The 16,148-nt window shown below is 40.4% G+C and overlaps 4 long non-coding RNA genes across 8 annotated transcripts in view; 3 read left to right on the top strand and 1 right to left on the bottom strand.

Annotated features, from left to right (window-relative positions):
* The window catches only part of LOC145459648 (uncharacterized), a 333,482-nt gene that overhangs the window by 9,772 nt on the left and 307,562 nt on the right, over positions 1 to 16,148 (top strand). The gene's annotated exons all lie outside the window — the stretch shown is intronic.
* On the top strand, positions 144 to 607 carry LOC145459782 (uncharacterized). 2 transcript variants are annotated; one of them, XR_013921558.1, is made up of 3 exons: positions 153 to 279; positions 333 to 432; positions 501 to 607. It is a non-coding gene; the product is annotated as an uncharacterized LOC145459782 (long non-coding RNA). The 2 variants fall into 2 exon arrangements; XR_013921557.1 differs by having other exon boundaries at positions 144 to 432.
* Positions 3,946 to 15,189, bottom strand: LOC145459641 (uncharacterized). Of its 4 annotated transcripts, XR_013921494.1 has the most exons (6): positions 14,386 to 14,501; positions 8,882 to 8,979; positions 8,073 to 8,189; positions 7,893 to 8,005; positions 6,307 to 6,466; positions 3,946 to 4,130 (listed from the first exon to the last, which is right to left on the bottom strand). It is a non-coding gene; the product is annotated as an uncharacterized LOC145459641 (long non-coding RNA). The 4 variants fall into 4 exon arrangements; XR_013921493.1 differs by lacking the exon at positions 8,882 to 8,979 and having other exon boundaries at positions 14,386 to 14,526; XR_013921495.1 differs by lacking the exons at positions 7,893 to 8,005; positions 8,882 to 8,979 and having other exon boundaries at positions 14,386 to 14,526.
* Positions 9,033 to 9,949, top strand: LOC145459649 (uncharacterized). The gene is made up of 2 exons (XR_013921501.1): positions 9,033 to 9,465; positions 9,859 to 9,949. It is a non-coding gene; the product is annotated as an uncharacterized LOC145459649 (long non-coding RNA).

Here is a 16,148-nt window from a genome sequence, read left to right as displayed (position 1 = left end):
GACCGCTTCTTCGCCCCCCCCCCTTCAGAGCTTTCACGCCCCCCATGTTGGGAACCACTGATCTAGATAATATGGAGAAACCAACATGTGATCAGTGTAACAAACGTCTTTTCAACTGAGATATTACTTATTGTCGACACTCCGCAATCTGCATATCTCTGTGCTCCCAGGGGATTATGGAAGTACCATACAAATAGTTCTGCCACGGGGTGGGAAATCGTATCCAGGACTCATAGTCAACAGAATGACTCTTACAACTGCGGGGTCTTGGTATTGAAGGTATCTCAAAATTTCAAAAGACATTTTTTCGGTAATCGCAATTGCTGTTTCAGTTTGCCGAACACTTTCTGAATGGTGATGACGAATTCGACTTTTCTGCGAGCACTGAGTGTTGCCGTCAATATCGTCAGGCATTCGGGAACATGCTTTTAGGTTGTACTGGTATATTTGGATATTATTAAGTTTGAAATTCCACTTATTCATAGTTTCTCTTACCACAGAAAAGGACGTATTGCAGAGGAGACGCGTCCGGTAATGCCTCGCAATACATTCTACTGGTTTATAACCTGTGTATCAGACTAATAAAAACAATTCGTTGGTATAATAATTGATTCCTTGTGTAGTCAGTGCGGTGATAATCCGAGAGACTTCCACCAAAAGCCGTTTTAGCGATGGGGTGGGCGTGGCTGGAAGTTCGTAATTATGATTTCATTTACTCTCCATTATATGAAACTGCTTTAGGAACGAACTTTCTGAAGCAGAGCAGGATGATTTCAAGACAAGTGGACATGGACAAGTAGGCTATACAGGACGGTTTAAAGAGCTTCTGTTTGGGTGATAGCACTAGTAGAGTTTAGGCTACATCGCACCTCCCCGTAAATTTGTGATAGTCAGAGAGGATAAAATACATTTCGCATGCAGAAAAAGGGAAATATGTGCCGAGCCGTTTAAATTTAAGACTCTTCCCGAATACATTACGTAGTAGGCATACTAATATAATTTGATAACTGGCGATATAAGTGTAATTATAGTTCACAAACAAAACCGATGCAGTGCACATAGGGATGGTCTGCTTCAGATAGTCACAGTGATTGAAAGAGGACAGTTTCAATCAATGTAGATGAGCAAAAATCATTAAAGAGCTTCTTGGATGTTCAGAACTTCAATATGATATTCAAAAATCATTAACTGGCCACGAACTTGTGGCCGGCCACGATGAATCAGTATGGCGGGCCATGAAATTCGCTGTGGCCGGCCACGAAATAACGCTTTTCCATGGCCGGCCACTGCAGTAGGGGTCTCAGCTTTCCCGTGGCCACTTACTGGCCACAGATTTTTCTGTGGCCGGCCACGAATATCTCGTGGCCGGCCATGAAAAAGCGTTGTCTTGTGGCCGGCCACAGCGAATTTCATGGCCGGCCATACGAATTCATCGTGGCCGGCCACGAGTTCATGGCCAGTTCGTGATTTTGGCACATCTAGTTGGATCAAAATTCGCCCCTTGCATCCACTTTGACTATACTCCAATAGATCTTCTTCTTTTGCACTACGAACTTGCTGGCGGTTAGGTTTGTAGACGACTTCCACTATTATTGCAGGTAGGCCTACTTAAGTTACGTTACTGCTTTATTGAGTAGTTCGTGGATGGGTTTACCATGACTTCACACATGTTTATCGTCTGTGTTCGCCGTAGAAATGAATTTAATTCCCTCTGACGATTGTAAAATTGCTCTGGGGCGGTGCGATGTAAAGTAACACCGAAACATATATGCATTCCTTGAACTTCCTAGATAGTTGATATAGTAATGTGAGAGCGTGCATCGTATTGCTCGGTCATACAAACGACTTACATTAAAACTGGTGTACACAGCTTCCACACCAAGCGCTCAACGGACTGGGATTGCGTGGAGAGATGAAACCGTGGTGTAGACTCGATAGCCTTGCAGTTTCTTCGCATCACCATCGACCAGGCCCATAGTGCTACAAACGTAGAAAATCTAACTCCCTGCCTCTCCTTCATTTTTTACATAAGGAAACCGTCATATTTTGCTTCAAAAAGTTCGTTTATTCCGTTACCAATTTCAAAAAATCGAAAGCAACTGAAGATATGATCGCAATCATTCATATACAAGTATAGTTAAATGCAATGTGTCGAATATATGCTTTTCACAGAACACGTCAAGGGGCCCTCCATATTTTGATAACCGAACTCCCCAACCCATTGTTTGCGAAAATCTTCGATAATTCATGATAAAATCGGTCAATAAGATCGAGAATTGCATATATATTATGCTATCAATTTCTTGTCCTCTCTACTCACGTAATCAACTTACCGGAAGAGCTGAGTGAGGTGTTTTGGAAACTGTAGGGCCCGTTGGTATGACTCCGTGACACGGTGTTATTTTGTGACCTCCAGTCTGCTATATCAAAAAATAAAGAATCGCCCAAACGAAGGCTACTAAACTAAAAGACTGGCATATAACTTTTTTTCTGCGGGATGCTATTTGTCTTGTGAGGTTCAGATTGCCAATACAGTATTTTATATATATAACGAAGTTTTGGGTCAGCATAAGGGCAGTCCTTTTCGGCCAAGGTTTTCTCGCTGCCGCTCGTTCTGGCACACTTCTTGGAGTAGCATGTTACATGGCCTAAAACTCTATATGTCTTGGTCCGTCGTGTCGCGGTAATGGCCAACGCCGATCTGCCCATTTCTATAAATCGTGCGTATTTTTTCTTGGGGAAGAGTACCCCGAAATTAAGATATTTGGCAGCTCGAAATTTTCAAAAAATACTCTGTGTTTTATCTTAATTCACGAAATAATTTTGGGTCCCTTCGACCTCGCCCCTCCCCCCAATTGGGGGGTTTGGGGAGCGGCAGTTACGATCCTGGATGCACTTTACACGACGATAAGTGTTTGCACTGCATTCAGATGTTGAACTATCATTAACGATTGTAACTTGTCCGTGTCATTAAGATTGTTCCCTGAACATTGACTGGGGGAAACATTCCATTGTTCTTCGCATCGACGACAAATACACCATGACTATTATTCAATAGGAAGGCTTGGCATGGGCATTTTTTATCGATCGATGCACCTATATGGATATATATATATATATGAACAAATTATACGGGATCGGAAACGTGATCAAACTCGAATTTCTATATGCATGGAAATATTCATAGATTCATCGACACAATTCTTATTGTCCAGCAATATGAGTGCTATAGCTCCATTGATGTTGAGGATAGCGAATGTCGTATGTATCGCAGTATGAAAATCAAATATGTATATTACTGTATATCACGGACTTCTCATAGACCCGATACAGAAAGGAAGGGTTGTATCAGCCCAGCATTATTCAATTCACAGCTATTCAGCTATACGAAAGATAACAAAGTATTGACTTGTTTGCAACTATACATATCATGTCTATACCGTTGAAAAGAGATATCAGTTCGGGGGAAGCACCGGCCACAGCGAGCTGCTCTGTGGCCGGCCACAGAATGTTATGCGAGTTCCATAGCTTTTCTGGAACTTAGAGAGTATTTTCTACATATTATTGGCTCTTTGATTCCATAATTGTTTCGTTCGGGTACTATGGTTACGGGATTTAGTACTGCGAACGAGAAAACAGGTAAAATAACCGCATATACCCAGCAAACACGAAACAGCCCATTGAGGTTAAAAAAACGTTTTTATTTGGTTCATATTAAAGACTAGCAGGATAGTTTTAAGTCGGTTTTTGTGTCGACGCGTTTTAACGCGTTCTTCACGCAAATCGGGATCGTTAAAAAAACGTAGATAAAACTGTGTATCTACAATGCTTTAGAACGTACAATCGATGGTCAGAAAAACATCCTGAGATACTAACATCCCTGTATTCCCATATTTAGGCATACCTGAGGGTGGCTGCGGACACATACACGTATCACAGTACACATTGCCTTTGATGAACTTATAATTCATACAGAAAACAGTGTCAACGAAACTCAAAGAAAATAATTCAGAACGAAACGATGTCAAAGAAGCGAATGAAAAAATAATCAAGCCAACTGATTATGTGTCTTCTTCATCTTCTGATGACGAGGATAAGACGCTGCTTTCTGCCTTTTTCCCCATAGAACCCTACAGAGAAACAACAACATTGAATGTTAAAGACATGCTCGGTCCTGTTTAGATAGCTCTTAGTACTACACAGTGTTGGGATGACTCGAGTCACTTTGCAAAAATGACTTGACTCGACTCGGCGCTCGAGATATATGGATTGACTCGTGACTCGGAGTAAAATTCACGAGTCAATTTCAAGTAATCAAGTAAACGGTGTCAATTAAATCACCCTATATCTTATGTACGTTCGGATTTTTTGCGATATGCCGGTATCACTTGTGAGAGCAAACAGCCATTCACTGATCCTGTTGTTACATCATAATTTAATTGACCGCAAACGAAACGGTCACAGCTTATGCTTGCGTTGTCGTCGTAGTAGTAGTTTATTCTGTTAGCAAGGTATCTTTGTTTCTCAGACAGCACAGTGGTTAAATTGCGCGGTGCTATCTTTTACCAACTCTCCTGTATAATTTAAATCGAACGAATATTGTCTATGCGTCCCTATTCTCACGGAAGGGTAGTATATTGTCCCTCATCAAATTATTGCAACTTCTTGAGGCTTCGTATTCGGTCCTCTATTTCGACTGATAATAGAACGTAGCGTGTAGCTATAAAGTTACTCACATATGCTATTAGCAGTTCTACGTGTGAGTGATAAAACGCCTTTTGCATTTATATTTAACTTTATATTATTTGATTGAAGATAAATGACCGATTAATCCGTATTTTACCCAGCAAAATGGAATGCGAGAACGTGTCGTCCGACATCCGACTTCGCGCCTGCACTCGCGAAGAGATCGTCGGCGATGAAACCTTTGCACAAAGTGATAGACGCGCTTTCACTGAACTCTTCGATATTGATATGTCCAAGCGTTGATTAATCATGTCCTGGTCAAATAAGCCCAGCGGTATACAGCGACGGCCCACAATATATGCAACTAACATTATTTCATTGACCTAATTGTTTCGTGAACTTTGAAAAAATTTGAAAAGGTTGGCCACCCCCTGCACAAACCATAATAGACTTTTGAAAACGATTGGCCAAACCTGCACTAACCATAATAGACTTGCAATGTTAAATTACAAAACATTCTGTTGAGTAACATTACATCGTATTACATTTGAATAACTGAACCATGACACTGAATTGGTTATCGATTGAATAATGATTGACAAAAATTTATTGATACCGTACATCAGGGGTGGCCAACCTTTTCGGCCAACGGGCCACATGAGATTTCCAAACCATTGCGTGGGCCACTTGAATGTTGATGTGCTTTTTTAGTCGTTCGATAGGAACGGACCGGATTATAGGTAACGGTAAAAAAGGACTCATATTACCACACATCAAAATCGTTAACAATTATGTCATGAAAACATGTCCTAGTCGCGCAAAGCGCGAAAATATTATTAAAGTTAATGAAAGAATTAGGTCAATAAAACATTGTTAGTTGCATATATTGTGGGTCGACGCTGTAAACTGCTGGGCTCATTTGGCCAGGACATGATTAATCAACGCTTGGACGTATCAATATCGAAGAGTTCAGTGAAATTGCGTCTATCACTTTGTGCAAAGGTTTCATCGCCGACGATCTTTTCGCGAGTGCAGACGCGAAGTCGTATGTCGGACGACACGTTCTCGCATAATTGCCAATATAGCTAATATCAATTCCGTAAATAAGACGTTTCAGGAGGAGACACCAATACTAAAAGCAAGAAATCGATTGGCAATACATCGAGCGCAGCGCTAAAAAAATATCAAGACAAATAAATCCTTTACGAGATATTCTACTTTATGGTCATATACAAAGATGGCTCCTGGCTACGCCAACATGTCGGAACTGATATTTTAGTCATCAACAGCCTAAAGTCCGCGGTCAGGCTAACATTCGCACACGCTGCGCACACACGACAGTCCTGCTGGAGACGCGATAGTTCAGGCTGGTACCATAGTGTAGCCAGAATACCCTGCATGCCGCCAAACAATGTGTTGGGGTCGCTAATATTCTGGCTGCTCGTTTTAATATTTTTGATATGACGATAAAGGGGTGGTGGCGAAAATTTTAGCTATTGTCAAGGTAGCTTGTCAAAAAAGTTCGAGAACCACTGAGCTAGCTCAACATTTACATGGGGTGTAAGGTAGGCTACTGAACACATATAGATAGGTTCGAAGGTAAACATAAATGTTGCTCACTATATATGATCTTGTACAACGCGAGCTCGTTAAAAGCCTCCTTCCCAGATTTTCCAACACGGCTGTAACTGCTCCACACACGGGTAGTAGCGACCTTTTTCATGATGGATCTGACAGATTGGCCAATTGTGTCGCCTCCAACTGAGCTGAATCCAGCTATCTGAAATCATAATATACAAACAGAATTATTCAAGTGCAACGATCATACCCGACAAGGACTTTTTTTAGCTTTTCCTGATTAGATTGGAATTACAGTTAGATATATTTCCGAATCAGAGTAGAATAAGGATTATAGCTACACAGCAGTTGTCTGCAAATTAGATTTAAATTAGAATTATAGCTACAGTTTGTATACAAATTAGATTAAAATGACTAAATTCGAGAAAACTTGGACATCGCATCAAGTTCCAAATCATGGTCCATTCTTATTTAGGACATGAGAATAGCAAATGTCTACACCATACAGCAAGCTTGGCTTGTTTCACACAATAGGCCTACAGTCACCTTTACAGGAAAACCAGGAATTAGATTAGAAGTAAAACAAAAATGCATAATCATGCATCCAAGCCTCTTGCTTTGAGTCTGGAGTTTTAACTAGGATTGCAGAAAAGTTGTGAGAAGACTGCTAACGTTACGTCACTGCTATTTCAATGCAATGTGCTGTGTAACTTTCCAGTTGACCGAACAGTAGCTATAGATATAGGTATTGATAACTAATCTACGGATAGATGTGCAACACGTGGCTGACGGTTGAATGCTGAAATTGATGTCAGTTTCAAATTATTGTTTTCTTTCAAAATAAGCTATTCGCTTGTGTGCAACAACACTATTCCGCACAAGCAGAAACGGCTTCGTCGTTGTACTAAGGCATGGTGTATCATATCTGTTTGTAAAAGGGTAATGTATTGCATCTTATCAATTTATTTCTCTATTCTCTATTTTGGCTGGTAAAGTTACCAGTTCTAGAAGTTCTATAAACTGAGGCTGTGCAATTACTTACGCAGTTTAACAGTTCTGCGTATATGTGAGCAATCTTCTTGCGCGTATATTTAACTCTATATTCGTTCATTGGCTCAGAGTCAATTACCGCTCAATCTGTTTCAGACAGCTAGCAAAATGCAATGACATAATCATGCCTCATACGACGAAAAGGCACCTTGACTTGGAATTTTGACTCAACTCGAGTCACATACAAAAATCGAGTGATTTGACTCGAGTCACCTTCGAAAATCGATTAACCTGACTTGACGCGAGTCAAAATATACAATATGGCGGTATCGTATCTACAGGGGTTCTTAAATACTTTTGGTCATGAAACTAAAATGCGGATATTCGACCCCCACATTGTTTTCAGAATATTAAAATGAATCCAGTGCACATAACTATCCCCGCAAAGCATGAAAATATAGTCTCAAGTTACTGAAGATACCTCATTACTCTAAAGAACCCTATTGAGGGATTCTGGGTACAGCAGTTGCAGTTATTGCTTCACATCCACGAATCAAACATTGATACTTGGTTTGAGATTGAGTTTTTGATATCATTATAATTATCAAAGTCAGTCCGGTTAAAAATTCTATACAAACCGACGGAATACTACGAAAGTATGTAAATCCACTTTTGCGATCGTCTCAGTGTGATATTGTGACAGTCCGGTCTGCCAAGTGGGAAGTTGCTTCTGCGTTGGATGAACTTTAAACTGCAATTGTATATCATGTTTTGCTAGCCATAAGTCTCAGAAGTATTAGAAATATTCAGCCTCATACCTGCGGTACAATCTTTTTGTAGAACAGTTTAATTCACTTTCCGGTCAAGAAGTTTACCAATTTTGCCAGCTCTTACGCATCTGCTTACTCTTCCGAAAAAAATCAGTGCTGCTGTTTCTGAAATCGAGAGCAGTAGGTGGTAATCTTAGCGCTGGCAACTCAAGCTCAAAATTTTGTTTAACCGGTCTCAATCGAAAGCTACTGTCACATTGATTTCGAAAATATAAATTAAAATTTGGTCTGGCCACTGGAACCCCCCGAAAATAACCCTCAATGTCCGAATCTACATTGTTTCTAACAATTGTATCGCCCGTAGACAATAGTCGAATAAAGTCTCTTTTCGACTGTGACGCCAACAAGCGTCTCGGCAAAGTCGAGCTGTGTTCCCCATGATTGTTAGAGTATTTTGCGACATATAATTCAATGTGACCCGAATACGTCGAGTAGTTTATGCATTTCGCATCATCGCGAATAGTCGAATAAAGTCTCTTTTCGACTGTGACGCCAACAAGCGTCTCGGCAAAGTCGAGCTGTGTTCCCCATGATTGTTAGAGTATTTTGCGACATATAATTCAATGTGACCCAAATACGTCGAGTAGTTTATGCATTTCGCATCATCGCGAATAGTCGAATAAAGTCTCTTTTCGACTGTGACGCCAACAAGCGTCTCGGCAAAGTCGAGCTGTGTTCCCCATGATTGTCAGAGTATTTTGCGACATATAATTCAATGTGACCCGAATACGTCGAGTAGTTTTTGCATTTCGCATCATCGCGCATCCACGAATTTTGATTATACAAATGCAGCCTACCTACGCATATCACTGCGGAATTCGATATAGATGCGTACTTCCTTGCACGTATCAGATGAATCCATTCGGCTCTTTGTGGGTCATAAATTTCATCGGAACTGACAATATTATAACATAGTTCTAATGTGAATGAGACACCTGGTGCGATAACACACTAGGGCCCTTTTCATACCGGGGTTCCGGGAATAACATTTCTCGAAAATGTTTACCGGAACCCCTCTATGTGAACATAACACTGGTTTTCCGGGGCGGTATGAACGCGCTTATTTTCGGAGATTTTTACGGGACCGACCGAGTATGAACGCGAATGGCGCAGCTGGGTTCCCGGAACGCTGTCAATCAAACTTTTAGTTACGGTAACGCGCTGTTCATTCAGGCTGCTTGTATTTCGAGGTCAGCTACCTGCGGCATTTTGATCTTCTTGTGTAATGGTGTTGGAAATGCATTATTCTTGGATTTATATTCTGTATGCTCACAATACGTAGTCACTGACTACTAGTCAGCTTCTTTTTTCTGTGGTTTTGTAAACAGAGCACGGCTAAAAAGGTAGAACACCATCTCCAAATGAATTGATGCAGCATTGGGTGAGTTGCCTGAAAACTTTAGGACTTCAACACTAATTTGGTAGGTGATCTTAACCCTTACCAAATTTGTTACATCAAAGGCAAGTTTCTAACCATGGATATGCTGTGCGTAGGTTAGTCACCGTCATGAAAAGGGGATTTAGTAACATCTGCTTTGATAGTGGCAGCACAGCAGAGAATGGTGTCCTTAGCTCTGAATCACTAACCAAAATCGAAATTGTACCTCTGAATCACTAACCAAAATCGAAATTGTACCAACGGGCTGGTAAACCATCATACATCATCCAAGCCATAATTTGGTTTTCACCTATGCCTTCATTTTCTTGTTGCAACCTAGTCATTCCTTTGCTATGCAATGTTAGGTAAGTGTAACTTAATCTGATCTTTCTGCAGGTCTAGATGGAGGATACTGATGAAAAAGGTGGAACTGTGCAAGTGTGCATCAAGTTATAATTTCTCTCATGAATAAAATGAAACAGCACAAACACATCTGGTTAAGCAAGAGCACTGTTTATTGAGGAAGTCACACAGTGACACAGGGCATTTCCGACGTCTGGGCGAGCGATACTTGGATCACCACCAGGTCTTGTCTTCATTGCGTATACCATCCTCAGTATCATTCTGGCCTTAGCGGATTGCAGTTTCTGAGCAAAGCCGAACACCGCGCCTTCAGTCGACCAAAATCTTTCAACCTTCATGTGTGTTTCTGAAAAAGCAATTGTGAATTCTAAGGACAGCAGAAAGGAAATTTATATTACATATTTGAAATTAGCTTTAGCAGAGGGAAAAGGCTTCATGAGCCGGGGCTGAAAGGGATAGGCTGCGTCATCAGTTATGTAGGCTAGTACGGAACCCTCTGGCTCCCAATCATGAATTTTTGTCCACCCACAACACTCATACAAAGTACTGGAATTTCAAAATGCGCAACTTTAACTACTCAATTTTTCAAACTAGCAACTAGAACGGGGGTGGCCAACCTTTTCAGCCAAATCGCCACATTCGATTGACGAACTATTCTGCGGGCCACTAGCCGCGCCAAGCGCGAAAATTTTTGGAAGTTGACAAATTAATAATATTGTCACTTGACTATATTGCAAGCCTGCTGTCACATCGCTGGACTCAGTTTGCAAGGACAGGACTATTCGGCACCTGGACATATCGATATCGAAAGCTTTGTCCAACATGCAGCAATCATTTTGTGCCTAGGTTTCATAGTCGACGGTCTTTCTGCGAGTGCAAACGGGAGGTCGCGAATATATATATAGTTAGACTCAAATCTGATACATTATGCGTTCTTTCATTTTCACAAAGGGGTAACAATATTAAAAGCAAGAAATCGAGTGACAAGATGTTGCGCTAGGCGTTTTTACTTTTGATAAATATATCGCAAGGTATTCTGCTTCATTGTAGTGTACGAAGATCTACCAAAATGTCACTGGCTCATAGATATACAATGCGCCGGAACTGATATTTCAGTCATCAGATATCAAGTGTTGCGGCCAGACTAATCAAATTTTTGATTTTCCTTGCAAGTTCACAATCTGTGCATTCCATTTTTGATAATACTACCAATTTCGGAATTTAACTCGCGGGCCACGGGTTGGCAGGCCCTGAACTAGAACTATCAACTTTTCAAAATCTGCAATTAGAACTAGAACTACTCACTTTCAAATATCCGCAACTAGAACCATAAACTATTCACTTTTTCAAATCCACAACTAGAACTACTCAGTTTTAGTAACTAAATGAGTAGGTTGATGTACATTGTACATGTCTGACTACACTACAAAAATATACAAATTTAGTCTCATTTTCAGCAATTTCAGTCTTAATAAGTGAGCAGGGTTGTAAACAAGTCACAAGTCGATCCCACTTCAATAGTTTTGACTAGATTCAAGTCGGGTCATTTTCAATTTACCACCGAGTCAAATCTGAGTCCAACTCATCGAGCAGAGCGTCGAGTTCGAGTCATGGTTTTATGACTCGAGTCCGAGTCCAAGTCATTGTGTTGACTGCTCAGTTTCCAGTTTAAGTCTATTGTCCATCAATTTGGGTCTTACTTTTGAGACAGAAAGTAGCCTACTTGGCAAGAACAATTGGTCTTTCAGACTTCTTTTCTGACATAATGATTCAAGACCAAATTTGTCTGACCTTTTTGTAGTGGTATGCTACGCAAAAACTGGCTGACATTCCGCCATGACAAATATAGAAATATTACTATGCACAAGGGCTGGGCAAAATCGAGAACCTGAGTGATTCGATTCTGAATCACTTATAACGCTTCGAGTCGAGTCGAGTATCATCATGATGACATCACAGCACAATGTACTATGCCAAAATTCAAATGTGTAGGCTACCTTTTATGCCACCACAAAGAAAATAACGCCTATTGTCCGTCACATTAAAGATACTTTGGTGTTTTGTCGACCATGCCGTTTTCATTGCACTGCTTGACAGTGTTATGGCCTTATGGGATGGTCATGACTTTGGAAATGTGTTATTTCCAGCACCGTTCGTAGCTTTGTACTATATCTCGTATGTTGCGACACAGCCAATCAAGGTTTCAAGGCTTACTCAGTGGAAAATAGTATCAAAACTACGGTATAATTCTCGTTAGTAAATCAACTTTCAGTATAATTTCAGTACTCGAAAAATAGTATTTTAGTACTCGACTCGAATCATTAAAGTTAATACTCGATTCAGATTCGAGTACTCGAATCATTGTGGCTAGCCCGACAAGGCACCATCAATTATTTTTATTAAAATCAACTTGTTTGTTTTGAGGTATTCATGGTGTTTGTCGACTACTATGGTCATTTACACCAGGCCGATATTCTTCTTATTTTCCGTAACTGCCGACTTACCGTATAGCACGGCCCACCTCTAGGCTTTTGTAAGACACCAACTTGTGACAGTTGCCTTCTTAAATAAAATACATCTGATGTTTACCTGGATCTATAAACGATTGGCTTCATCCTTCATTGGCTAGCCTCCAAAGAGCGACAGCTACTCATCAAGCAAGAGAAATTGAGTTCGTATAATTTGCTGGCTGCTTTTCGTTATGGTCTCGAAGCTCGTCGCAGAGTATACCAAATGTTTCTCTGACGGATTTCTTGAATTCCCTGTACAGTGTACATAAGACTAGATTTACCCAAACCATTATACAGCAATCACAAAGATAAACTGACTTTGTCGAACGCAGATGTGATCGGTGGTTCTTTTCATTCCAGGACTCTATCCTCTTTGCTGGCTTTCAGTTTCTGCTCTCAGCTTCGGTTGATAATATACAAGCCAGGAACATGCTCGGGCTCTATTACTGATACAGGTATATTGAGTATATAGAGCCCCATACACATTGAGAAGGCACATCCGCAACATCCCATAGCTAAAAGTTGGAGCCAACTTCTCCACATCTCACGAATATGCCTCTCCCACGTCGTTTTCCACAAGCATATTACAACTGGAACACCCCACAGACATGGTTTCGTAACTATCAACACTTACGGAGAATCGCGTTCATACTGGCCACTATTTCCCGCGAATTTACCGAAAAAACGACCTGTATGAACAGAAGTTCGCGGTAACTCTAAATAGGTATGAACGCGCTCTTTTCCCGGAACTGTTTCGGTAATTTTTTCTCTATGTCAACATCGCCTGTTTCGGAACTTGTTACCGAAAGAGTTTCGTAAATCCGGTATGAAAAGGGCCTAGGTGTTCTCTGCGCATAACAGGCTAATTAACGAAACAGTGTTTATAGTGCATCATAGATAGATAAATTGTACCTATAATTGGGATGTTCGGCAGTTTGAAATCATACATTTGCGATATCTGCGACGCCGATCAAAACATGGCGGCCAAAAACCACTTAGATCACACACCACTGTTTATGCCATTTTTGGTTTGGTTGGGATGCCGTTTAGGACTTAGCTGAATGAATTATGAGAATGAGCCGTTTTGTTAATCAGTCGGTTAATCGCGGAGAATAACTGGTGTGTTCTCATTTCTAATTGTCCAAATTTTTATATGCGCGACAAAAAATATGGAAGTAGGCTACTTACATTTTAGAACGTATTCGCGTTTACAGCGATTGATGCGATGCAACCAACTCAAAGTAGCTGCAACCAATGTTCCCTCCAATTTTTCAAGAGTCTGCACGCACCCAACTTGGACAACAGTGCGTAGCGACTAAAAAAAGGTCATCACTTTGATGTTTTGTGCGCAGCTTAAATTTTCTGTGCCCAGATACGGTGTCAGCATGTCGCAATTGCACACTTGAGCAGCTTACAGGGAACATTGGTTGCAACACCTAAAACTACGTTCCAATATTGCCAATTCAAATAAAATTTAGGAACCATCAAGACCCGAATGGAACTATATAATTGTTTTGTAAATTGGCCAGCTAGCTTCAAATAAGTACACGTTGATGTTGATAGTAAATTCTACAATATGCGTTGGCTTCAGTGCTATCATTTGTATTCACAAATTTGTAAATGCGCTACGACGCGAAATACTAAAACTACTCGAATAGGACGTATATTGGCATCACATCAATCTCTAGCAACATACTCAGAGGGTCACGGCCTCACCGGGAGCACGGCTTGACTTCGCCGAGACGCTCAATGGCATGGCGTCACAATCGGTACCGTGCGTACCAAATGTTAATCGGCATTCAGCTCGGGCGCCCTTATTGTTCAGTAAAATGAAAATTTCCAACTTTGTGGGAGATTTTAGGGGGTTTCAGTGCCCGGACGAGATTTTAATTAGTATTTTAGGAATCAGTGAAAAAGTAGTTGGTACAGCTGGTCGCCAGCGGTAAGATTATACCCAGTAGGCCGTGTCATATAATCTCCTACATGTTACGGTATGTTATCATAATATGATACGAAAATGACTCATATAAGCATAAGTTTAGAAACTTACGTGGATAACTGCAGACGACCAAGCCATTGAGCAACCCATATAGTATGCAGTCCGGTACGGTGATTGTCCCTGATAACATGCTACATTATAATGTTATAAATAGCTGAAAATGCTTGTATTATTATCATTACAGCCACCGAAATAGACGTAATTTTCGAACTGTTTGCAGCAAGTCAAACAGCTCTCGGAGTCATAAACTACAGGGTATTCCTTCAAAATAGCATATTACTCGCTCAACTATGTACCGTACACCTAGTTTTTACCCACATCCGGTACCAGTCGCAATTCCAGCTTCCAGAATTTAACATACACAACTACAACTACATTCCGAAACAGTCATTCCGCGAACGAAGCGCGAAGCGCGGTTCAAATTTCCAGAATAATCTAGAAGTCACGCTCGGATAACCACGTACAGTTAAGTGCACCCATTCGACTTATTTAGTTATATTTACTCGGAATAAAACTGGAATTCATGCTCAGCTAGCGAAACAGACGAGACTCACGAGACAATGAATATAGGCTGTATATAATGATGACGGTAAATCAGAAAATAAGGTTTTCGACCAAGTAACACGAATTTATACTGATGGCAGCACTCTATCAAAACGCAACGGTATCTACAGGTTCCAAATAGCTTCCCACATCAGAATACTTACCACCAAATTGGAATTCATACAGAATAATTTGATCCTCAAGATCATTTTTCCTACGTATTTTAAACATACCTCTGAAACATAAAAATCGAAACCCTAAAATAACCATTCGAAACCATCCCGAAAGGTTTTTTTACGGTTCTGTGTTTGCTGGGTATTGACAGATCAAGTATCTCGATGAAACATACGCCTACATATGCATTCTAGGACGTATAGTTGAGTCTACTTGAGCGTAAATCGAAAAAAATCTGCAGTGAATTAAGACAAATTTCCTGTAGATCATTGTTTTATTGATAAATTCATCAGGGCAATTCACGAAAGATTGTAAACTGCCCCTGAATCCTTAAACTACATGATCAAATATGTATGAATAACTTCGCATCGCAGACTTATCATAAACGATTAACATGGTTGAAAATGAAGGATATTATCAGTCTCATATTATTTAATCGCAGGTAGGCATATTTACACAATATAACCAACCATACAATCGATTGCAACTGCACAATGCACATCTTACCGTAGAAAATCAATATCAGAACGGGGGAAGCACCGGCCACAGCGAGCTCCGAGCTGTTCTGTGGCCGGCCACAGAATGTCATGTGAATTTCACAGCTTTTGGGAACTTAAAGAGATTTTCTGACATGTATTTGGTATAAACTTTGCTTTCCAATCCTACACAGTTGCTGACGATTAACCGTGGCGAGTGTCAACCAAATATTCGGGTCTATTTCTACATAAAAAAAAACATCCAAATCAACACTTACAAGTTACCAGTTCTGATACTGTCTTCATTGCTTCTAGCTTTCTATACCATTATTTCCTGTTTCATTTAGCGCGTATCCCCCTTTTTTTATATGCTATTCACATCATTTTGTGTGGTTTTATATGATATAGAGACGCTGCCAGATCGTTTCGACCTCTTCCTATCGTTTCATTGTATCGTTGTTCTTCTAGTATTTCGGATGAAAATGCTTATAAACTGAGCTAAACTCTCGCTCCCATCTAGTTCTATTGATGGTATGCTCATAATAAAACAAATAATTGATCTCACATTTGACCACGATTGGATCACAGACAGTACTGATATTCAATATTAAGCTGGTATAT

The sequence above is a fragment of the Botryllus schlosseri genome, unplaced genomic scaffold (genome assembly GCF_051294905.1).
Source record: "Botryllus schlosseri isolate E-star unplaced genomic scaffold, Bs_hap1 Bs17a, whole genome shotgun sequence".
NCBI lineage: Eukaryota > Metazoa > Chordata > Ascidiacea > Stolidobranchia > Styelidae > Botryllus > Botryllus schlosseri.
Note: the sequence above shows the minus strand (reverse complement) of the source record. Positions and strands in the feature narration are given on the sequence as shown.